Source organism: Dermacentor silvarum, chromosome 9 (genome assembly GCF_013339745.2).
Source record: "Dermacentor silvarum isolate Dsil-2018 chromosome 9, BIME_Dsil_1.4, whole genome shotgun sequence".
In the NCBI taxonomy this organism is placed as follows: Eukaryota; Metazoa; Arthropoda; class Arachnida; order Ixodida; family Ixodidae; genus Dermacentor; species Dermacentor silvarum.
In genome coordinates, this window is record NC_051162.1 from 62,096,607 (window position 1) to 62,121,359 (window position 24,753).

A 24,753-nucleotide genomic window follows, 5' to 3' on the forward strand; every position below is an offset into this window, starting at 1 on the left:
CTCAATGCGAACAAGGTGCACACTAAACAATTTCTCACCCTTAAGGGTGTAAAATAGGGTTCTCCATAAATTTACACCCCACTGCACACCCTTCGAGCACCCTATTTGGGCCGGAGCACCCTACGAGCAAAACGCAGAGGGTGCATTTACCGGAAGGGTGTAAACAAGGGTGCAAGAAGGGTGCTATAACAAATGGGTGCTTAAGTGCTCATAAGGGTGTACAGTATGGGACAAAATTTTGTGGACCACGTGATCAGCAAATGAAGCGGATAGCTTTTAGCGGTCGCCTGGCTAGCCACCGCGGCCTCACTAGGAGCCTTGCTAAAGTAGTGATCGGGTGAGCGCCGGCAGCGTCCGGCCGAGGGGAAGGTCCAGTTTTTTCCTAGCGCTCGTGCAGCCTCAACCTCTGCGGCTTGCGACCAGCGCTGACCAGGCATGACGCGCAAGCTCATTACCGTCGGCTGTGTACGGCACTTGAGGAGCTGAAATAACAGCATTTTGACTTTCACCGCAAGTGCGGCCTCCAGCCAGCGGTTAATAAATCTATCGGCTTCGTTTGCAGAACACGTGGCCTACAAACTTTTGTCTACGACTGTACATGTAGTGTAGTATATTTGTACACATGTTACAAAGAAAGATTTAAACCAACAGGACCACGGGAACACAATATGGCTTTTGTGCAGGATAAATATTTATTTGTCTTGCAAAATACGAGCTTGTTATGTCATTTCTTACCTTCGAAAATGCATTCTAATTCTATATGGCATATTGCTCGTGCAAATTTATAGCAGCGGCAAATACAAGTGATAAATTTTCTTGCAGTGAATGGTGCAACTTCTGTTTCCACACAGATTTCGGAGATTCACAAAATATAAAAAGCCGACATCTCAGTCATACCCAGTGAACCACGAACCTCTCTTCAACGTCTATAATTGATCCCGAAACTACCCGAGCGCGCCACTGTTAGTATGGTAGAAAGGCTGGAAAAGGGGTTTTTGTTTGCGTTTCCTCGTACCAGAATTGTTTTGTCGTACATTCAAATTCTAATCCGATGCCACCATGGCTGTAGGTTGTGGTTAAGTCGTACTTTACCATTTTTTCTGACGGATTTTACTGTGAGAAATTCAATTTTTGTTCACTAACACCTTGCGCCACACGGAGGGCCTGCGCGATCGGGGTGGTCCGGGATGATTTTCTCTACCACGGACGCCGGCGCTTACGCCGACACCAACGCCGCATTTTCTGCGACACGGGGTCCTTAACGCTGTCGTGTTAATTTATGATTGACCTTCAAGGCTTATCTGCAATCCACTCCATAATATAAGCATATTCCCCGCGCAGCCTCGTAATATTGCACACGACATTGTGTCTAAATCTCTATTATATAATTGCTGTGCTATTTTATTTTATTATTTTAATATCTCATGCCCTATTTTAATATAATTGTGTTGTTTATTTTGTTGCTTTTGTATAGTTTAAATCACAACCTACTGGTTTAAATAATCTCAAGAAGTGACAGTTCCCTGAAATATAAACAATGTTACATAATTGCTATCTTTTTGTTTCGACGCGCTATAAATTATTGCGTCCAAAGTTCGCCTTTATCTCTTGCCTAACCCAATTCTATAATTTTTGGTTGGTGCACGTGTAGGTATAGCAATCGGTATTAGTATTGTGCTAATTGCTTGTTTCTTTGAAATAACTTTTTCTAGCAAATGAACGTAAAATTTCAAATTTCACGCCTAAATCCTGTAAATTGTCCTTAACAAAATGGCGCCTACAATAATCAACAGCCTTTCGTTTATACTTTAAAGCTAAAACCTTCTGGACGTTTCGTTTTTGTATAATTATTATTACATATTATTACATTTAATATTATAAAATAATACCGTAATTATAGTAGCAATTATAAAGAAGAATTGGCAAGAAGCAGCTGTGGCGCGACGTCTCGGGTTTTCCTTCTGCCTGCTTTGGCGGCGTTGCGGTTGCATCATTCTTCTCGGAGCCGGAGTGAACTTGAATTCGCGTGTTTGCATTAGTTTTTTGAAGTGCTGTTGGGGCTGGGGCTGCGTGATCGTCACTGGCGTCCTCCAGAGTGCCCACCGATCGGAAAGTCGTACGTACCGCAAGCTTTGAACGTCTCTTTATCGCACCATCGAAAGCGGCGGCACGGGAGGCGCAATGCGAGCTCCGGTGGGAACAGCAGCCCTTTGTCTCGTAATGGTAAGTAAACTTTTGTTAGCGTAGCCAGCACGCTTATGTGTATTGATTATGAACACTATGTTGAGATAAGTCAAGAGCAGAGCACGCCGCGAGGTTGCCGAATTGTTTGAAGCGCTTGGCCAGCCTGTCGAGGCAGGCGACAGCCTTGCGCACCGGCAGCTCAGTAAGCGTTCGCGACGGGCTAGCAGTAGCGTGCCCAAAAGTGAACCGCAAGCGAGCTACTCCGAAAGCGAGTATCCTAGCTTCAGTGCAGTAAGCGCAACGCCTGTTAGCAGTAGCGCGGCTACAGGCTATTGTTCAAGGCTGGTATTTTGTAGCGATGCCTTTCCGATGCTAATGCCCCTTCGCGCTTTTCGCGCTTGGTCAGTGGTCAGAGCGACGGTCCGTTCACGTTATCAACGGGATCAGCCAGCCGTGAGTGGTGGATGATAAGACTAGTAAATAAAGCATAAGGCATCGCTACAAAATACCGGCCCAGGTTGTACAGAAAGCAGCTCAGATTGTTCAGATCGTAATGCGGAGGTTTCCGTCGACTGGTGACTATCCGAAGCCGGTGAGGATTCAGAAGAACGGTTTTCCGATGTATTTAACGCTGACGTGCAGGAAACCGCAAAACGGGCAGGAAGCCAAAGCACTAGCAGCTAAAATTTAACAGCTTCGCTTGCAAAGTGGGCTCTACAATATAACATTACTCACAGGTCCCTGACACCGCTTCTACGACTTCTAAGAGCACACGGGTGTTTCCGGAATCTTCCAAAAGATGCTAGAACTTTTCTCCCCCGTGGGGCTGTCGAGGTATGTGTATGTGTTGCCCCTTAAACTAGCTTAAATTTTGTTGATAAATTTGAAGACAGTTAGAGCACGCTTCCACTGCAAATGCACCTGCTACGTGTTTTGCATCTGCTGTTTGATAATGACAAGAGCATATGTAGGTGGAACGTGGTTGGAGTGGCACCATGCGTATTTTGCACATTGTATACATCAGAGCATTTGGAGCACCGCCAAATTTTTTTGTGATCTTTTTTATTGGCCGAGTTGTTGAGATGATAAAATAGTTTTGCTGGTGAGAAAGTTCGAGATGTAGTAATTTGCTTACTGTGTGCTTACAGCCCGCAACTGAGGGACATAGTAGGAAGTGGAGCTGTAAGTAAATTGTTATTTTAGTTGGGGCAGCCAGCTGTGGGGATTCTAGACAATGTGATTCTGGGCACATCCATTATCGTACAAATTGAGCGTACATATTCATTGAGGCTGGCACAGAGAGCAATATTCCCGAATACACTCCAAACGTAATAACTGCGGACAGAAGCTTCACCAGACGTGCGTTTTAATATCAAGGGAAAACACCTAGGGAAACCTATGAAGCTTTCATCATCTACATGAAGGGAGAGACTTGCGCCAGCCCGCCTTCGACCACACTCGTAAAGAAACTGCTCTACCTGAAATCTTAAGTTCTTTTCTCTCAGAAATTGTCTGACTTTTGTTTTTTGGGTGTCATTAATCTTTCCGTTCTTTCTTGACAGAACTTATTGCACATGCTCATAAAACCACTTTCAATTGGTAGTATCAGCATGTGTTCTGTCATTTGTGTTGTTTGCACTGCTTTGCGTTTTCCTTGTTTCTATGATGCCTACTAAACATTTCATTTGGCCCTTTACAATAAGTTACCTCTGAATTGGAGCACAATATTATTTTATTGTTCATGCAACTCTCGGGACTCCTGGAAGGTAGCCTTGCGCTACAAATTCAAGAATCAGTGAAGGGTTCTCCCTAGTGATGGTCGCGTGGGTGAGAACTGCACAAAGTTTGGGTCACGCAGGAAGGGCAGTGAAGAAACAGCCACAGTGGAGCTCCAGTGGCACAAAGTGCAAAAGATCGTGGGGGGCATTCCGCAGTAAAATACAATATGTTGATTTGTTTATCAAGGATGACGTGTAGCAAGCTAATGGTGACCGTAGTATTTTCATTTGCTAATGCTTTCAACTGTTTCTAATTTTCACTGAGTAGAAGCACTCAGAATTAATTCCTGTCTTTTTAGTGCTCTCTGTTTTGAGGTGGTATCAAAGTATTTTGGATTCGTGATTCAATTTAGGCTGGCCAAATATTTAACAAATCAATTTAGCTAGGCAAAACTAAATACCATAAATCAGAAAGACCAATTGCAACAAAATGCAAGGATACAGTTGAAACGAGGCCTTTGGGGTACTAACAAAGTTGTTTGGTGCTCGACCACAGTCCTTTGTGGGTTTGCTGCCTCTCTAGCAGGTGGGAACAAGGCCATATGTTAATCCACCTAATTAGCTATTTTCATGGCTGACGAAATCCTATGTAGTTGTGTGTTGGTGTAAATGTATCACATAAAAAGGATTGTAAATGAGGCCGTTAACTTTTGACAATACCTCTTGAACATTACTTAAATATTTCCTTGCATAGTGCCGGTGTATTTATGCTGCAATGAGCTATATTGGTGTTGCTTCCCTCAGGACGTTGCTATCTCTACAGTAGCCGGAGACGAAACAAGTTTTGCAATGCACACGGACTGGCTCAGTTGTGAATGTCACAAACGCTCCCCTAACAAGGCTCAAATCAATGAAAGGATGGCCTTGATAAATAATATTCATGAGGCGAAGAGGAAGTACCCATACATGATGAGCTTTGAGAGTGTAAGTACTTTTGCTTATGTATGAAACTATGTATGTAGTATGTATGAAACTTTTGAACTTACCAAAAGCAAGACTTTCTTTTTTTATTATTTTGATAGCAATTATATGGACACTCCAAAGCGTATTTCTGCCGTCGCCGTGAGGTTCCGTATGACGTCAACGGTGATGAAATCGTTGCCGTGCGCCGTATGCTGTATGTGCGACTGAAAGGGCGCGAGGGACGCGCACTTTCATGGGGAGCGAACACACGGCGGAAGACAAACGCGCATTCTGCGCTGTGCTCCATGAAGGGCTGCAGAATTAAGAGTCTCTTTTCTCCTTTACAATCACCATATATATAGAGCAAACGCGACTTCTTCCATGGCGTGAAAGTCCGGGGGGGGGGGGACGGGAGGGAGGGGAGGCGACGTTTAGCTGCGGCACCAAATCCCTATTTATATAAAAACGGGAGACAGAAGGTGGGTAAAGACTTCCGGCGCTGCTCGACGAGTGTCCCGTTCAGATCTCATCGAAAACCTCCGAGCCACCCGCAGAGGCACCGGCAACAGTCACCAATGCCGGGCACGTTCGGTGCGAATGTGGGCACAACGACGACGGCGTCGACAACAGTACTGCGCGTTGCTGGTGCTGCTGCATGTCCAAGGTTATACAGCTGATAAAACTACTATACTTACTCCGTATAGCTCTCTACTAATTTGCTATCGCAATTGATGCTTCGCCTTTCGGGTGAAACTGCGACAATTTTTTAAACTTTTCTGTGTTAACACAGAAAAAAGGGTAGTGGTGGCTAAGACATGGTGACAACTCGATTCATTTTTATTTCAATAAAACAAGAGTAAACAATGAGCACCATAACTTAGTTTTCTTTTCTATGTGACTAGAAATTTTCAGTTTCTCATACACCTTCAGAAGAAAAATGCAATTTCTATTTCGTGAGGTCAGAGTGCCCACTTGGATTGTTTACATCTGTTGCTTGCCAAATCTTCAATGTAAATTGTGTGCTTGTAGATAACATGATGGTAAAAATAACTGCTATGTGTTTGCTTCGTTCTTGTAGTGCAGTTCGGACGCATCTTTTTTTGCAATTTTGCAGTGACGTTGCAAGACTGACTAAGATTGACCCATCACCTTGTATTGCAAAAGGGATCAACAAAATTGTGAAAATGGCAGAAATGAAACACATCCCTTGCGAAGCAAGTGTAATGGCATCACTTCAAAAGGCTCGTGAGATGTCACCGGAGAGGCTGCGAACACGACGTGAGTACTGTTATAAAGGCTTCATCGGCAGCTTTTAGACCTACACTCCGTGACATTATTTTTGCAGGGTTTCATCTCATAGGCATAACATTAGAGTACATCTGTGTTTAATTATTTGGTTCTTTTAAGACAGTTCTTCAGGTTTTCAACTCATATCTTGTCTAAAACTTAAATTCTTTAATGGTAGGTTGTTTGATCTGTGGAATGGAAATAAACTGGCGTAGTGTTGCACAGTTACATGCGTACATCAACATTATTCTGTGCCATGGCAGGCACAGAATATTCTTGATTGGAAAGGTCTTCAAGGTGCAGTCGACATAAATAAGGGGATGTTACCCTAGCACGAGTGTTCAGTTGCTTTTAGTGACAGAAAATCACAGCGTTAATCGTTTTCAAAAACCAACCTTTGTCACAGATTTAGGGAACTTTAGGAAGATACTAAACAAGTGCATTAAAGTGTTCGCTATAAACCTTTCGCTTTGCAGACATCCTAACAGTTGCAGCACTTCGGATTCTGTCTTTCAATGTCAAAGAACTTAATGGTCTGTCATCTTTGTGCAAGAGCAGATAAGTTTCTTGCGAGTGTTCTGCTACAATGCATGTTTAGTACCCATGAGCTTAGCTCAAAATTGGTCATAAACGCACTGTGCTTTACTGTGATAGTTCTGCATCGAACACGGGAAGCCTAATTAATATCGGAACATATATCTGGGCCCATTAAAAAAGGAATTAACGACTTTTGAACGGCCGGCCTGAATTCCTGTGAAGATAAGTTCTCATTCTGCGTAGTCAGGTCCACGTGATCTCTGAAAAAACTAGATTTTTCGAGGACATAACTGCAGCGCAAGAACTCGCAAATATTTTTTTGCAACATGGCAGGCTAAATATAAACGCTGCATCGTGCATGGATGCACAAAATGCAAAACGAAAGATGTGTCCCAAGGCACCTGGTAAATTAATCGTGGGAACTTCTCTTTTGGAGGCCGATCTTATAGTCCTGGTATGAGCCGCTGAAGCGTTGATGTGGGTTTTTGCGCTACATGGATACCCTCCTTCCCCAGCACTCATGCTAGCTGTTTGCTTATACCATAAATGTACGTGACGGAGATCCGAAGGGATGGCTGGCGGAAGGCAGTATTACTGACGGTTCGTGTAGGAAAGTGTTTGAGGGGTGTGTGAGCGCCCAGGTCAAGTTGTCGCAACACGTGGTGAATGAAGCTTCTTTTGTAGCCATTGTTCAAGAGGTCCATGATAATCGCTTTCTCCTATATTTTTCTCTCCTCTCTTGAACTGCAGATGGTCTTTGCAGTTGCGTTGCGACTACCAATGTATTGTGGGATATGGAGTGGTTTGAGCCAAACTGCAGAGATCTGCCGGTGTGTGTGTAGGCTTTCAATATACACAAAAACTCGAACAGTTTCCACGAGTTTCACTAGCACATCAAGGAAAAAGGGTGTTTTTTTTACGTCATGCCATTTGCTGAACCCACCGTGACCAACCAGTGCTAACATGTCAGCCTATAGTCCTTAGAGAAGCAAAACTTCCACTTGCGGTTTTGTCTGTTGGCTACCTTGCTTAATTCGTGCTATTTTTTCAATGATAGCAATTGCTTCCACAAGCATAGCTCGAAGCATTGCCATTACACGATAATTACTGGTTAAACTGTTCACGCGAACAAGAACGCTGAGATTTGGACTATTAGTGACTTTTGAAAAAGTCAATATTTCATTCGTCAATAATTATATTCACCGAAAAAAAATAAACATGCTTGACAACAACCGCAGGAAAAGTTTGTCGAATAAAAAAATGACCAAAGGTCCTACTCCCTAGATATATGGTTGTTATTCGAGGACTGCTGCTGTCTGGTAAGGGACGTCTAAAACCTTGCCATATGGTGCGCCTGTGATAGTTCCACAAACTGCACTGAGATTTCATTCTACAGCTAGTGCTTGAGACGAACACTTCCCAACTGGTGGTGCACATGTTTTAATCAAATAAATCACGTTGGACCTGAAGCAGCCATGACTTCTCTTGGCAAGAGAATCCACTGTATAATTGGCATTTGTTTGCGTTTTTACTGATGCTTTTAAGCAGTGTTTGTTTTTCAGGAAATTTATACTTTTGTTAAGCATTTGTTGGTTATCTTGTGTATTTGCTACCTAGCAACATATGGCACATAAACATGGTAGATAAATACCATATACGGACAATGGCTGCACTATTGTATAGGCGGGTCCCCCCAATTTTGGGAGCCAATGATATAAAAACAATCTTAAGAATCATATTTCAAACAAAGTAGTGAAGAAATAAGTAAAGCAAGTACTCTAAAAGCATAAAGGTGTTCCCCGGGGAGCTGCCAGCTACTATTATGAATGCACAGCATGTTGCGTCTTCAGACTTTATACGCTTAACCTTACTTGCGTTTCCAATGCCAATGGACTGAAGAGATTATTTTATTTACAAGGGTCGTGACGACCAGGGCCTGAGCAAGCATAACATTACTGAAATTTTGAATGCCAATGGACTGAAGAGAGACTTCATTTACAAGTGTGGTAATGAGCAGGGCCTGGGCAACCACGAAGTAATAGCGACAAAGAACCTGAAATATGTCTTGGAACTAGGTGCCAGAAATAAAATGAAATTATATAGGACAATAGTTCACCAAGAATTTATAGTTTAAGGACCAAATTTTTGCATGCATATTTCCTTCTTCCAAATGATGCATTGGACATTAATATTCATGATCACCCAGTATTATTATCCTACGAACGCTGAATAATTTATAATTGAATTTATTCCGTGATGTTTGTTTTGATTTCATCATCCTAACCATGCCTGTGATGTGTAGTTGGTGTTTAGGTCACGCGAGACAGCAAAAAAGCTGCAATATAACTGCTGATACATCATTTGTGATGTATAGCTCTTGAAACGTGTTTAAGCGTTGTAGTGAATTGAAACTATATCAGTGATTATATTATCGTATTTTTTCATGTCTTTCGTGATGTCAACTGCACGTCACAGCCCTCGTTCGATTGATGAAACTGAAATTGGAACATGAGAAAATAACTTCAAATAATAATTATTTGGCAATGCGAATACCATATGGCCAACCATTTATTATGTATACCGCATCATTTAAAAGAAGAAAACATGCGACTAAAATAAGGTGTCTAGTCCTTTAAAAATGGAACTGAAAATGCCACTTTCAAGTAAGGGCCAATCTCCTCCTTCCTAAATTGCAAAAAGTGCGGCCCATACCTGCATCTATATATTTATTCAATATATATATGCCAGATAGTTTCCAGTGTTGTCACTCAGTGTTATCACATGAAGGATTATGGATGCAATTTTTGCTTCTGCCTTCTAATGCACTCACTTTTTTGTGATAGTGGAATCTTAAAATGGCATGCACAAAACAGCTTGGTAGAGAAGTGCGCTGTTTTAGTTCTCAGCAAAGTTTAAATTAAGCAAATTCTGTGTAAATTTTGGCCTCAGCAAATCCTGTGGAACATAATTATTATAATATAAAGCCTCCATCTCAAGAAGTCTGGACACTGCCGAGTGTGGTCCCAAAATTTGCGTCGGGCATAAACCAAAATTAGGTGCATAAATGTCAACTAGCCATTTGTATTGTTAACATTGTTTTTTTACATTGAAATCGTGTATAACCTACATAAAGCTTTATAAAGGGTGAATAAGTAGGAAGAGGTGACAATGTACTATTCATGGTCTGTTGGTGATGATGCAACATTTTTTCTTGCCTCTACAGGACCCGAGCGTTCCTGCAACCTCTTGCATCGTATTTTCTGGAGAAGACGTTGAAGAGGCTGACCTCCACATCAAGGTGGACCGCGAGATGTTGTTTGCAGTGAAAAATGGGGAGAGGGGCTGGGGGCGGCTGTTTTATCTGCTTACTGGCTCTTCAATATTCAGTACGACCGCAAGCTGTTCAACACTCTTGTCGTGTTGGAGCGCCTTTTCCTTGGGCTCACATTGAGTACCCCTAGAGTGGTTGCTACAAAGTTCTTGAACAGTCTCCAAAAGTGTGCCATGTTGAATGTACTGAAGCTGTGCATTGTTACCTCATCATGAGTTTAGCTGTAATTTTTAGATGCACGTTTTGTTTTGTCTAACCATTTCTGCAATACATATGAAGGAAACCAACAGTCACCGAGAACAAGGCAAGCTTATGGCGACGCTATTCGTTTTTTTTAATTTGCAGTGTTAGTAATTGGAAATTATTAGTGTAATTATTTTCAGATGTGGTTAGTTGGGATCCCACTGGCCGCATGTGACTTTCTGCTTTCTGATCATTTACCTGTCAGCCATAAAATGTTTGCACTAACAATTTTCTATTGTCAGCACCACAAATTGTTAAAACTTACAAGCATTCTCCATGGTGGCATTCCTTGGTCACGGTCACTGTTGGCATTTTTCATATGCACTGCAGAAAGGGTTAAACTATTCAACACTCCTTTCTTATCTAAATGTTACAGGTAAACTGTCTTTTGTATTACATCATTAGCTCTTTTTAACTTTCAATAACTAAGCAAGATTCTAGTCGTAAAAAAATAATAGCTCTAGAAGGTTGATACGTACTTCTGGCTTATTACATAGTCACGAAAGCTGATCTCATATACTGTTGTGGTAGGTCAGCGGAGTATACACGATGCTGCGGATCATTTCCTATATGCAAAGTTAGCAACTGTTCTTTTTGAAGTTGTATGCTGCATTAAAATAGGTCAGGTGATATGTATTTGTGTTGCGTTAATTATTTTACTGACGTTCTTAATAAATTTGATACCAAAACTATTTCGCAATCTTATGTGTATAAAAACCCACCTGTGCCACGCATTTCTCAAATGAGCAAGAGATGACCAGATGCTGTATAGTGTATATTATCTGCCTTTGTTGCAAGAGAAATATGACCGTTACAGTTCAACAATCGTATATTTCCTTGGAAACGAATGGTCCCTGTGCATTGTTTTCCTGAATCAATTTATTTGAATGGCACGCATGTCTGGATGGTGACCAAGCATCCATCTCCTGGGCATGCATGTGTGCAGGTACACAGGGGCCTTGGATTGATGCTGTGCATTGTGGTCCACAAATAGGTATAGCTATACATTTATGAAATGCGTGACAAGTGTCATCCATGGATGGGAAAGATGCATATTTTCCCACTATATATATATATATATATATATATATATATATATAGATATATATACATTGCTTTGTCCAAATATCAGTTGCTAGCATGCGGCCTGTCACGCGGCATTGTCTGCGGAGTAGAGCATTCGACCTTTGTGGACACATTTGCGGTCGTACATCAATCCTCGGCTTTTGCTTCTCGGGTGAATCAATGTGGAGCACCCTTCCAGCACCCACTTCATAGGGTGTTATTGTGAAATAGCACCCTTTAGTAAGGGTGCGACCACTACACCCTTTAAAATTTTATGCTGTGCACCCTTCCTTAAGGGTGCTGGCCTCTGCACCCTTTCCTAGCACCCTTTTTTAAGCACCCAATAGGTGGCAAAGGGTGTTCGTCAGGCGGCAAGCTGATTTACACCCTTATGGGTGAGAAATTGTTTAGTGTGTGGTCTATTGTTGACCTACCTTCCCTGAAACCACACTGGAGGGGGTCAAGTAGATGGTTGCTTTCCAGGAAATATATTAGACGCCGGTTCACCATTTTCTCATAGAACTCGCACATCAGTGCTTGTTAGTGCTATTAACCTATAGCTGCTGGCTAACGCGGGATCCTTGTCTTGTTTATAAATTGAGATGATGATGACTTCTTTCCATGAGGATAGAATATGTCCAGATGCCCACATTGCATTGTAAATACACAGAAGCGTGTTTATTGTTTATGAATGCAGACTCTTAATCATTTCGTATATTATACGGTCACCACATGCTGCTGAGTTGCTGCAAGCATTGAGAGAAGCCTTGAGTTCAGCGCGAATAAACGGAAGGTTGTAAGGTAGTTCTGTTGCGCACCTTAGTTTGAGGCGCTCGCGCTCTGCGTGTTCCTTGAACTTTAAGAAAGTTGACTCATAGTTGGATGCGCAAGAAATGCTTTCAAAATGCTCGCCCAGGAAGTCGGTCTGATGTTTCATGTACCTTGTGTTTACCTTAAGCGTATACCTTAAGTGTTTACTAAGGGAAGTGGTTCGGTTTCTCGGCCTTTTAATTTGTTCACCTTGTTCCAAACCTTACTCTCATCCTTGTAAGAATTGATACTACATATGTATCTTTCCTAAGTATCCCGCTTAGCACGTCGACGTTTTCTCCTGCCCTGTGATTTTGCTTGCTTGAAATTAATGAGATCCTCCACAGATGGAGAGTCGCGGAGCAGACCCCAAGCTTTATTTTGTTTTTTTTCCGTGCCTCTTTACATTCGTTGTTCCACCAAGGTATGCGACGCTTATTAGCAAGTTCGCTAGTTCGTTTTATGAATTTTTCAGTGGCGTCAATGATAAAACCTGTCAAATATGTCAAAGCATCATCTACATGAAAAGAAACCAAATCATCCCACTGCAAGTACGTAATCTTTTGAAACAGTTCCCAGTTCGACGGATCGGTTTTCCATCGGGGAATCTGTGGAGGGTAGCCAGCTGGATTTGTTAAATTTAAAACAATCGGGAAATAGTCATTCCCATAAGGGTATTTTATGGCCTTCCGGTCGAGGTGCGGTATTAGAGTTGGAGAAGCTATGGCTTATGTGTCGCGCAATAGAAGGTGTTTTTTTTATTCAGCAGAACCGCTCCAGAACATTAAAAGGAAGTATTCTACAGTACGCCGTCTCGCATCGCAGCGGGAGTCGCCCCACAGCATATTATGGGCGTTCAGATCACCTGTTAAAATGAATGGTTCAGGAAGCTGATTGACAAGTGCTTCAAGTTCTCTAAGTTGCAAATGATGTTCAGGTGGTACGTACAATCAACAGACTGTCACCAACCTGTCAAACAGTATTTCCCTAACTGCTACTGCCTCTAGATTTGTTTGGAGGTGGAGGTGTTGGCAAGCAACTGAACTCTGAGCTACAATGACCACGCCGCCAGACGCAGTGTGGCCATCATCGCGATATTTGCGGAATAACGTATATTGTGTTAGGAAATTTGTATTTGTTGTTTTCAAGTGTGTTTCCTGAACACAGAACAGCCTAGGATTAAATTCTTGCATTATTTCTTTGATGTCGTCTATGTTTTGGACTGCCATGTCGGAGTTTGGACCGCCATGTTGGAGTTTGGACCGCCATGTTGTTGGAGAGAAGTGTTCTGTTTTCAAGTGTGTAGTTGTGTTCTTTAAGTAACAGGACCGTCGTTTGGTCCCGTTATGTGTTTTTTACTCATTTTAGCACGCTCGAGAGAGCCACGCCGGTTTTTGGGCACCAAAAGTGCCGGTCTTGTGTCCATTGCCTCCTGGGAGGCACTGGATGCCCACACGTGCGGGCTGCTAATTCATCTTTCCGACCTCGCCTGGTGAGGCGTGGGCTTGGGATCCGACGTCCCTGGGGTAGCCGGTCTCTGCGGCTGGGTAGATGGAGCAGACTAGACTGCAGCCACCATGGGGGCGGAGGGCGCCACAACCAACGGCTATCTGTGCATGGGCCAGGCAGGTGGCGGAAGCTGGTGCGACGCTGCCCCCTGAGGTGTCGCATCGGCATATGTTGTGCTATGGAATGGCAAGCACATTTTACGTGCTGCCTTGAAGGAGATATTTTCACGCACTTTTAGAGTGACAATTTCTTTGTCTTTTTTCCAGTTCGGACAAGATCGGAAGTAAGCCGGATGCTCACCATCACAGTTTACACAGTGAGGTGTCACTTCACAGTTGTCTGAAGCATGACCTTGCACTCTACATTTCGCACATGTGAGTCTACCACGGCAGCTCTGCGAGCCGTGGCAAAATCTTTGACATTGGAAGCGTCTTCTTGGATTTGGTATGGATGGTCTGACAGCTGTTATTGTGTTTCCGGTTTTTATGGTTTGTGGCAGATCGCAAGTGGCAAAGGTCAGAAACAGGTGCTTTCTAGAAATTTCTTTGTTGTCTCGTTTTATAATAATACGCTGTACATTTCTTACATTTTGCTCTTTCCAGCCTTCCAATAGTTCGGTTTCGGACAAGCCAATGCGATCTGCATCAGACACTAGTCCGCGCGCTGTATTCATAGAAAGATGACGTGAAACAGTAACAGGAATGTCTCCAAATGCCACGGAATGTCTCCAAATTATCACGGATCTCAGGCAGGAAGTCCCGGCTCACCATTTTGATGACCTTATGACCTGGGCCAAAGGCTTCAGTCAGGCCTTTTGTAACAAGAAAAGGGGATGCGGTTCCAGCTGGTTTTTCAGTTTTTTCACTGTGCACAACTTGGAATCGGGAAAATTTTCTTTTGGTCGGAATAGGTTTAATATTTCATCGGTGCGTCCCTTCTTGTGAGGGTGACGATCAAGCAAACGTTGAAATGCAGGGGTTCCCATATTAGTTTGATTTATTTCGGCGGCAATGGTGGCCACCCACCATGAAGCCCAACTAAGGGATGCTGCAGCACTTAACGTGTAAGGCTGCAGATGCCAGCCGTGCATTGCTGCTATTACCCAATATAAGATACCCAAGAGAGGGCACATACACAAAGTTAACCCAAGCCATCTACGAAAATGTAGAAGTAATAGAAGAGAGGAGAAGACAGGGCATATAGGAAAGAAAAAGTTCGGAGAGGGGGATAGGAAAAGGCGACCAGCCGATTTCCCCTGGGTGGGTCAGCCCAGGGGTGCCGTTTACGCGAAGAGGAGGCTAAAGAGGTGTGTTGCCTCCACAGAGGGGCCATAAAGGTCCAAGCACTCAGCATTGGCTCACCCCCAGGATCCCTTTTCCCCGGACACCGCTAACCCGCGCAAATACACGCGGGAGGGTCCAACCCTGATTTGCTTGTGTACCTGGTGTCGGAACACACGAAACGCCTGCTGATGCAGACGCTCCTGCGGGGAGAAAACAAAGTTAATGCTCAATAACCTAGCAAGGGAACAAGTATTCAGGATCTCCAGTCAGCCTGTAGAGTCTAAAGAAGTAGTTTTATTTCGATCAATGACTCACAGGGGACCCTGATCATAAGGTAATTTACAGAAGAATAAAATTTGGTTGGAGTGCATACGGTAGGCATTGGCAAATCCTGACTGGGAAGTTACCACTGTCGTTGAAAAGAAAAGTGTACAAAAATTGCATTCTACCGGTGATAACACATAGGGCAGGAAGTTGGAGGTTAAAAAAGAAGCTCCAGAACAAGTTAAAGACCACTCAAAGAGCGATGTAACGGAACATGTTAGGCCTAAAGTTAAGAGACAGGAGAAGAGTGGCGTGGATCAGAGAGCAAATGGGGACAGTCGATATTCTAGCTGACATTAAGAGAAAGAAATGGAACTGGGCAGGCAATATAATGCGTAGGGTAGATAACCGGTGGACCAGTAGAGTTACAGAATGAGTGCTGAGAGAAATGAAGCTCAGTCGCGAACGGCAGAAAACAAGGTGGGGTGAAGTTATGAACTTTGCAGGACCAGGTTGGAATCAGCTAGCGCAATATAGGGGTAATCTATATCGCAGGGAGCGGCCGTCGGCCTGCAGTGGACATAAATATAGGCTCATGATGACGATTATGATTATTGTTGCATTCGAGGCCAATGTCGAGCTTTCGGAATGCCTTGAGGCCATTCAGGAGAGGAGAAAAGGCAGGCAGAAGATAGTGGGCGAGAAAGGGAAAGGCAAGAGCGAGAGCTTTAACTCCAACTTCATACGAAGCCGCTTGAAATCTAGTTGGAGTCAAGTTGGGAAGAACATCCGGTCAGTGAGGCGCCCAGTGAAGTAGAATGGGTATTTTTCAAAGTGACATATCTAATGCGTTCTTACAAGCTTAGAGACAACATTGGTCTGTTTTTTGTGAACCTTGAGCGAACTTGCGAAAAGCAAGAGATTACCCGTGAGTCGTGGGCCCAGCACCTACTCACACTATTACCTGGTGAAGGAGTGGACGTAACAGCACGCATTAATAAATAAAAGGTCGAGGACAACGACCAAGTCCAGTCTGCTAAAAAAATCTGCGCAGCTTCACTGACTTATTCTCGCGAAGACTGATGAAACAGCGGAGCTGGTGGCTTCATCTTGGCTTTTACTTCCCGATGAGTCTCTTTGTACCGTTGCCGCGACGACGGCTCACTCAGTCGAAACTCGGGGTCTTCGCCGTCGCTTAGCTGTGGCTTCCCTTGCTCGGAACTCTGGGTCGGCACGTCGTTGTAGGACCCATGCATTCCTGGCGCGCCGCTTCTTCTTCCGGAGACGGGTGCTTCTTCGTCTTCGCCATACTCGTCGCCGAACGTCAGAATGCTCTGCGTAGATAGTGCAGCCTTTACACTGTCCGGTAAACCATCCCCCCTCCCCCGCCATCTCTCCCCGGAAAGCGGTGCGCCTCCGCTGCGCCGCCGTCTCTCTCTCCGTCAGTGTTGCCAGGTTTGGCTATATGTAGGCAAATTGGGCTACAGGAAAAACGTTTTGGCGTCGACTTGGACGAGTTGGCTATGTGGCTATATTTGGGATACTGAAAATCTGCGGCTTGGCTTTGTTTGGGCTGTAAGTGGCGCCCTGAGCCACGCTCTCCGCCGTGCGTTCAATCCCCGGGAAAGCGCGCGTCCCTCGGGCGCTTTCACTCGCACATACAGCATACGGCCAATGAGAGTTTTTTTTTTCTACATCAGGGCGCGACGAACACTGAGCCCTTAAAAGCTTGGCTGCAAAAATAAATTTAGGGATCCGAAACCGATGTCGCGTCACAATTTCCCGCAAGACGGGGCACATTGCAGCGAATTGTCCAAACAAAAACTTCTGGCTCTCCCGTAAACGAGAGCAGACGTAAGCATGAAATGGCTGCCGGCAAAGCAGATTGGTGCCGCCACGCAGGCCTGGAAGCTTACTGAGCGGAAATGAGCGTCCGGCGTGCCTTCCGCGGCACACCAGACGCTGGCGGTCCTGAAAAAACGTTTTCTGAACTTGACATCAGAAGCAACACTTAAACCAAACAATGCCACCTTTCAAAGGAAGAATACATTTGAATACAACGAAGGTGCCATTGCATCAACACTCAAGTCTCGGGATTTGACTACACGACATATGCAACCTGTTGCGCTCAGACACAAAAATGTTTATAACACTGGACCTGTATGGACGTGCTATTGGATAGACGGGGTAAAAAAGGTGGACATATTCTTAGATCACTATTTCGTTGATCCAAAATGATGCTACCTGCGCATATGAGAAAATGTTACGCGCAGTTATATCTGACCTGATGCACTTAAGCTCTTTACTAGGGTACTCAGCTTGAAAGAAGAAGTACGTTTAGATCCAGGCACCACTTAGTATGTCAAGGACCCTTGCATCAGTATATCAGGACTACAAAGTGTATAATTCACCCAGTTAGTGGCTCCTACGTGCCTTTGAGACATCTTCTTTAAGGCGTTGTTATTTGATTAGTTTGAGTTCCATCTTTGATTTCCTTAAATTCCTCTCATTTATTTATTCGTTTATTGCTTTACAGCTTACATAAATTTGGCAGCGGGCGTACTATCCACCTGAATATCTATACAGCAATGTGCACTTTGATTGTGTCGGTAGTTTATGTAAGCTTTTGTCACGTCACAATAAGTAATTCACAACGGCACAACAAGCAATGTCTCTGAAGCGAACGTTTCGACAAATGAACTTAACCTTGCCAGGCCTTGACCAACATGAGCCCCTTGTGTAAAAGTTCACTTCGGCGACATTTCTTCTACCACTGTTATTCTCTTCTAGCCACCACATTCTCGTGAACCGCTTTCTGATATTGAATGGGTTGGAACAAGGCTACTTATAGGACAATTGTACACACACTACAAAACTTTTGCACCATTAACGCCCACGTACGCCAACTGCAATATGGCCCGCTTGAAATACTTAAGAAGATTAGCTGTTGTGCTTTGCTCTTTACAGAGCTTGTTCATCGATCATTGGCCGCTTGTTTTCGTTACTTGGAACTTAGGTGCATAAAAGAAGACAAATATTGCCAACATCGCACAGTATGTTCCGGTGGTGCAAGTCGTGTTAATGAACGTGAAATATACTTGTAAGCAAAATCAATGCTCCATGCCAGCATATACTGCTTTCGCAAAGTAACATGCGTAAGCGTTATTTTCTGACGGTGTGGCCGTACACTGAGAAAAACTATAATTCCGCTGCGTTGACCTTGCATTCTCTGAAATTACGAGAGACCCCATAGAATTATATTTAACGTGTTCATTCCTATGAAACTACCCTCTCTCGGAAAGTGATACGAAATTGAAAGCTACACTGTTTTATTTGATGAACGATTGCTTGGTATTTGCAGGACCAAAGCAGTTGTAAGGGGGTTTATTTACAAGCAAGGACTATGTAACAACAGCCTTGGCCGAAGAGCGTTGGTCGCTGTCTCGCGCTCTCCGGTCTGCCGGACCTCGTCGTCCTCTCTCGATAGTTCTTGACCCTCTTCCCCACTACACTGGCAGCGGTGGCGAAGAGGAGCCATCCTGGCGACTCAAGGTGCTGCAAGCACAAGAGGGCCGTAGTAGGGCTTTAAGCGGCTCACGTGGACTGTTTCACGACCGCGGCAGCGTCTGTCGGTGGGAGGTGTCACAGGCTCGACGACGTAGTTCACCGGTGGCTGGCATTGTACGATCCGGTAGGCACCATGATATTTCGTTGCAATATTGCGGGAGAGACCGGGGGCCTGGCACGGAATTGACAGCCACACGAACGAGCCAACAGGAAAGATATAGGGGCAGGTTTAGCCGGGTCACAGCGTTCTTTTTGAAGACCTTGTGCTACGGATGTAAATGAGCGTGCTGGTTGGCGGCACTCTTCAGTACATTGAGCGAGTTCTGAGGCTGGGCGGTATTCGGACGCATCCGGGCGGTATGGCAGTCTGGTATCCAGTGTGGAAGAGGGCTCACGTCCGTATAGGAGAAAGGGGAAAATCCAGTGGTGGCTTGTGTGGCTTTATTGTAGGCATATGTCACAAAAGGAAGCACCAAGTCTCAATTAGAATGGTCGGAGGCATATGGTCGGAGGTCGTAGAATGGTCGGAGGCATGGAGAGCATATCACCAAGTGTTCGGTTAAAGCGCTCCGTCAAGCCATTAGTCTGTGGATGATAACTTGTAGTGGTGCGATGAATAGTATTGCACGCCCTCGGGAGCTCTTGGACGACTTGCGAAAGAAACACACGCCCTCGGTCGCTCAGCAGCTCGCGTAGCGCGCCGTGGCGAAGAACGAAGCCGCGCAAGATGAACAAGGCAACATCACGAGCTGAAGCTGTTGGAAGAGCAGCGGTTTCGGCATAACGAGTGAAATGGTCGACGGCCACAATAATCCACCGATTGTCCGCAGGGGTGGAAGGAAGGGGCCCGTACAGGTCTATGCCGATTCTATCAAACGGGCGCGCGGGGCAGGGCAAAGGTTGTAATGTGCCAGGCGTGTGACAAGTTGTCTTCCGGCGTTGACACTCAATGCAGGAGCGAATGTGCTTGCGGATGTATGTGTACATTCCCCGCCAGTAGAATCGCTGGTGAAGTCTATCATAGATTTTCAAAACGCCAGCGTGCGCGTTTTGTGGGTCGGCGTGGAAGTGTGTGCGCAGATCGGAGCGTAAATGGCGAGGTATGACAAGAAGCCATTTTCGACCATCTGGCTGATAGTTGCGGCGGTACATCATGGCCCCGCGGAGCGCATAATGAGCTACCTGGCGACGAAGAGCACGAGAGAGCCGTGGGGCAGGTGTCGTCGAAGGCGCAGCTAGAATGTCGATCAGCGAGGCGATCCAGGGATCCTTGCGCTGTTCGGAAGGCATGTCAGTGATATTGATGCTGGCGAAGGAAGTTGCGGAAAGGGAACAGGCGCAACGTCAGAAGAAACCGGCGAGCGGGAAAGTGCGTCTGCGTCGGCATGCTTGCGCCTGGAGCGGTAATCAAATTCTTGTAAACGTAGCGCCCAGCTTCCAAGTCGACCCGACGGATCCTTCAATGAAGCCAACCAGCAGAGCGAATGGTGATCGGTGACGACATCAAACGAATGGCCGTGCAAGTAAGGGCGAAATTTCTGCAACGCCCAAACAATGGCCAAACATTCATTTTCGTTAACCGAGTACTTGCACTCTGCCTTCGTGAGGGCACGACTAGCATATGCAACTACGTACTCAGAGAAGCCCGGCTTTCGTTGGGCAAGTACAGCGCCAAGTCCGATCCCACTAGCATCCATGTGTACCTCGGTTGGAGCGGTAGGGTCGAAGTGACGTAAAATGGGCGGTGAAGTCAAGAGATGACGTAATTTTGTGAAAGTCTCATCACATGCCGTCGTCGACCAACCAGACAGAGCTATCGCCGGTGAGCAGCTTCGTTAGTGGCGCTATAATAGAAGCGAAGTTCTTCACAAAGCGGCGAAAGTATGAACAGAGACCAAGGAAGCTGCGAAGCGCTTTTACGGTGGTAGGCTTCGGGAATTCAGCAACAGCACGAAGTTTCTGCGGATCGGGAAGGACGCCGTCCTTCGACACTACGTTGCCCAGGATGGTGAGTTTGCGAGCTCTGAATCGGCACTTCTTAATGTTAAGCTGAAGTCCTGCGCGCGTCAAGCACCTCAATACTTCGCAAAGACGATGCAGGTGGGTATCGAAATCAGGGGAGAAAACAACGACGTCATCCAGATAGCACAGGCATGTCTTCCATTTTAACCCACGCAAGACACTGTCCATCATCCGTTCGAATGTGGCTGAGGCATTACATAGACCGAAGGGCATGACATTGAATTCGTACAGCCCATCGGGAGTTACGAAGGCAGTTTTCTGGCGATCGGATGGCGCCATAGGGACCTGCCAATAGCTGGATCTTAAGTCTAGTGCTTAAAAGAGTTCGGCTCCTTGCAAGCAGTCCAGGGCATCATCGATTCGTGGCAGAGGATACACATCTTTTCACGTAACTTTGTTTAATCGGTGGTAATCGACGCAGAAGCGCATCGAGCCATCCTTTTTCTTGACGAGAACAACAGGCGACGACCAGAGACTGCAGGACGGCTGAATGATGCCGCGCTGAAGCATGTCGTCGACTTGTTCGGAGATCACACGACGCTCAGCAGGGGATACGCGGTAAGGAGGCTGTCGGAGAGGCGCTTGTGAGCCGGCGTAGATCGGATGGAGAACACTGTCAATCAAACGAGCCACGAAACTGGTGTATAAGTGCAAGAAGTTTCTCGCGGTGCGCCTCTGGAAGTTCGTCATCGAACTCGGAGCCAAACATGCTTAACGGTGGGCGATCAGGCGTACCAGCAGAAGGTGTCAGGGTATTAAGTTGAAAGTTGTCCGCGTCGTCAAGGCAGATGATGGCGGAAATGTCGAATGCCTGAATTGTGCCTATATACTCTCCACGGAGTAAGGTTGAGGGGACTGGCAACGGATTCATAACAAACAACGATGTAGGGCCGTTGGGCATGTCGAGAACGGCAAATGGCATCGTGAGATTCCTGCGGCGTTGAACGGTCTTGTAGGGGGTAAATATAACTGTGGATTCACCAATGGCCGCACAGGACACGGGGACAAGGGCTGCACTACTGGGTGGGATGTTCGTATCATCGGCGACAAACAACTTCTCCAACGTAGGGGCAGACGACGCGGAACACAACGCAGAGAACGCCACCTCGGCACGAGCACAGTCAATAAAGGCATGATGGTGAGAGAGAAAATCTCATCCGAGGATGACATGATGCAAACAGGCCGGTAACACAAGAAACTCAATGGGATACTCAACATCTTGAATGACGATGCGGGCTGTGCAGGCGCCTGATGGCTGAATATGGTCTGCGCTGGCGGTACGGAGGGACAATCCCTTTGATTTCGTCGTAACCTGCCTAAGCAAGCGGCAAAGTTTCATGTCTTTCACTGAAACTGCAGCACCAGTGTCCACAAGCGCAAGGGTATCAAATTCATCCACAAAAACGTCGATGAGGTTGGCCGGAGAAATGAGAGGACTTGGATTGATCGACGACGACGCAGTCAGTGCCTCAGGAACTGTGTCATCTATTTTTCCGCGTCGGAAGGGCAGGACCGATGGCGCATAGGTGACAGAGAGCGACGTCGAGGGGATGGACATCGGTGGGTAGCGGACGGCAGGCGCTCGAGCGAAGAAGATTGTTGGAGCCGCGCTATGCCATCAAAGCGTCTAGGATCGTACGCAGACGGTCGCATGGCGTCCATTTGAACAGGAGGGCGATGGCGGCAGAAGCGTGCCACATGTCCTGCATAACCGCAATAATAGCATATGGGGCGATTGTCCGCAGTGCGCCATGGATTTGAAAACGTTGGGACTGCTCGGCTGAACGGAACAGGTGGTGGTCGAACGGCTGCCGGCGCGGAAGAATAGGTTGGCTGATGATGCGACCCGGCAGCGACGACTTGCGTGTACGTCAAGGGCGCAGACTCCGGAGGTGGCGGACGAGCGAAAGGCAAAGCATCAGTGACCTCTTCCTGGATAACCTGACGTATGACTGGCGCCAGATGTTGTGCCTGTGGTGGCTCGGGCGTGCTTGATAAAATAGAGAGTTGTCTGGCGACCTCTTCACGCACGAACTGCTTGATGGGAATCAACAGTGCATTCTAATCACCAAGAGTCAAGGCCGCGATTGAGTCGATCTGTTCAAGAGGGTGTCGAGTGTGGGCGCGCTGGCACAAACTCTGGCACAAGCTGACAACATCTGCGACGGTTTGTGGGTCTTTAGCCAATAACATTTGAAATGCGTCATCGGCGATTTCTTTCAGGATTTGTTTGATCTTATCCGACTGGTGCATCGACTGGTTGATACGCTTCCACCAGTCGATGACGTCTTCAATATAACTGGTGAAGTTCTCACCGGGCTGTTGAGCGCGGTCGCGAAATCGCTGTTCTGCGAGGAGATTGCGTACTGCGGGGCGGCCGAAGATTTCTGAAAAAGTGGTCTTGAACAAGGCCCAGTCATGAATCTCTGCTTCGTGATTGCGGAACCAGAGATTGGCGACGCCGGTCAAGTAAAATATGACATTGGTCAGCCTAGTCGTATCGTCCCATTTGGTTACTGCGCTCACCCTCTGATACGTTCCAACCAGTCCTCGACCTCTTATTCGTCAGTCCCGCTGAATATCGGCGGGTGACGCTGAGGCAGCACGCCGGGACAGATGGTGGTTTGAGTCTCAGAGGGGCGTTGGGTGGTGGTTTCTTCAGCCATCGCTGGAAGCAGGGTACGGCTTCGTAGTTCGAGGTTGGGAGACTAGGAGACTACCCAGCACCTTTCCTCCAAACTGTAAGGGGGTTTATTTATAAGCAGGGGCTATGTAACAACAGCCTTGGCCCAAGAGCGTTGGTCACTGTCTCGCGCTTTCCGGGCTGCCGGACCTCGTCGTCCTCTCTCAATAGTTCTTGACCCTCTTCCCCACTACACAATCCTTATCTTCTCCGTTACTCAAAAAAGTAGAAAAATTAGAAATGTTCAGGCCCATTGAGGTTTGGGGACAATAAAAGATGTTGCCAAGATCGCGTTAAGTTAAACAAACAACTTTACTTACCTAGGCCCAGTTCAAACGTACACGGTGGCAGCAATCATACTACTGCTTCAGGCAAAAAAAGTTCTATTGCTGATATTTTATATGTGTAGCCACGTGTTGGGCAGTTTCAAATATGTCACCACGCATATGGCTGGAGGTCACTTACATTTCAGGTGTAACCTTTCTTGACATAAATGTACTGAGGAGCAGCATAAATTCGCAACACCCGCAGAGCTCCGTTTCAGCTGTTTTGTGTTATATTTGCATCTCATTGCTTTACTACCAATTCGTCTGTTTTATGCAGCCAGAAATAAAGCGCGAAATCATCGTATTATATTATTGCTATGTTACACTTCATCTAATTCATCTAATTAGCTGGAGTTACAGTCCAGCTAATGCATCTTAAAGCGGATGGGTACGTTCATCTTATATACAGAAAAATTTCTTTAAAGCTTTCTAACGCAATTTGGTCATCAGAAAAAAACCGCCCTTTAGCTCGAAAGGTGAAATATCAATTGCGATAGCAAATTGGTACAGATCTATATGGAGTAAGGATAGTAGTTTCATCAGCTCTATAAACTTGGACACATTCGCTTACTAACTGAAATAACAATCATGGTGTCAGCGTGCACAAGTAAACATTCATAGATCGCACTCAATGACCACAGACAACCACTCTCAAAATGGTGTCTGTGGTGAGCATGCGCGCCGCAGCAAGCGAAAGTTCGTGCAGTCTATCGCTTCAACGGAAACCGAGCGGCGAAAGGACAGCGTATGCAAAGGTCAGCGCCATGTAGAGATCGCTTTCAAGATGCGGTGCGCGCCGCAGCCCGCAGCCGCGCAAAGTAAATGTACGCAGTTGCTGACAGAGTTGAAGCCACACCCCCTCGCTCCCCGCGCTGTCTTCCCGCTTTCCTTCTTTAACGTGGGAGATTGAATCAACAGTTGCCCTTGAGCCCGGTCGCAAGATACAGATTTGTTGCTGCAC

At 45.8% G+C, this 24,753-nt stretch overlaps 2 long non-coding RNA genes across 5 annotated transcripts in view; one reads left to right on the forward strand and one right to left on the reverse strand.

Annotated features, from left to right (window-relative positions):
* The window catches only part of LOC125940099 (uncharacterized), a 49,207-nt gene extending 25,388 nt beyond the window's left edge, over nt 1-23,819 (reverse strand). The window contains exon 1 of the long non-coding RNA XR_007463341.1: nt 23,787-23,819. This is a non-coding gene — a long non-coding RNA (uncharacterized LOC125940099). The remainder of the gene's footprint in view (nt 1-23,786) is intronic.
* On the forward strand, nt 1,994-10,895 carry LOC125940098 (uncharacterized). 4 transcript variants are annotated; one of them, XR_007463340.1, is made up of 4 exons: nt 1,994-2,223; nt 3,333-4,904; nt 6,002-6,143; nt 9,913-10,895. It is a non-coding gene; the product is annotated as an uncharacterized LOC125940098 (long non-coding RNA). The 4 variants fall into 4 exon arrangements; XR_007463339.1 differs by having other exon boundaries at nt 3,333-4,886; nt 5,944-6,143; XR_007463337.1 differs by having other exon boundaries at nt 3,333-4,886; nt 5,980-6,143.
* Nucleotides 23,820-24,753: the final 934 nt, after the last annotated feature.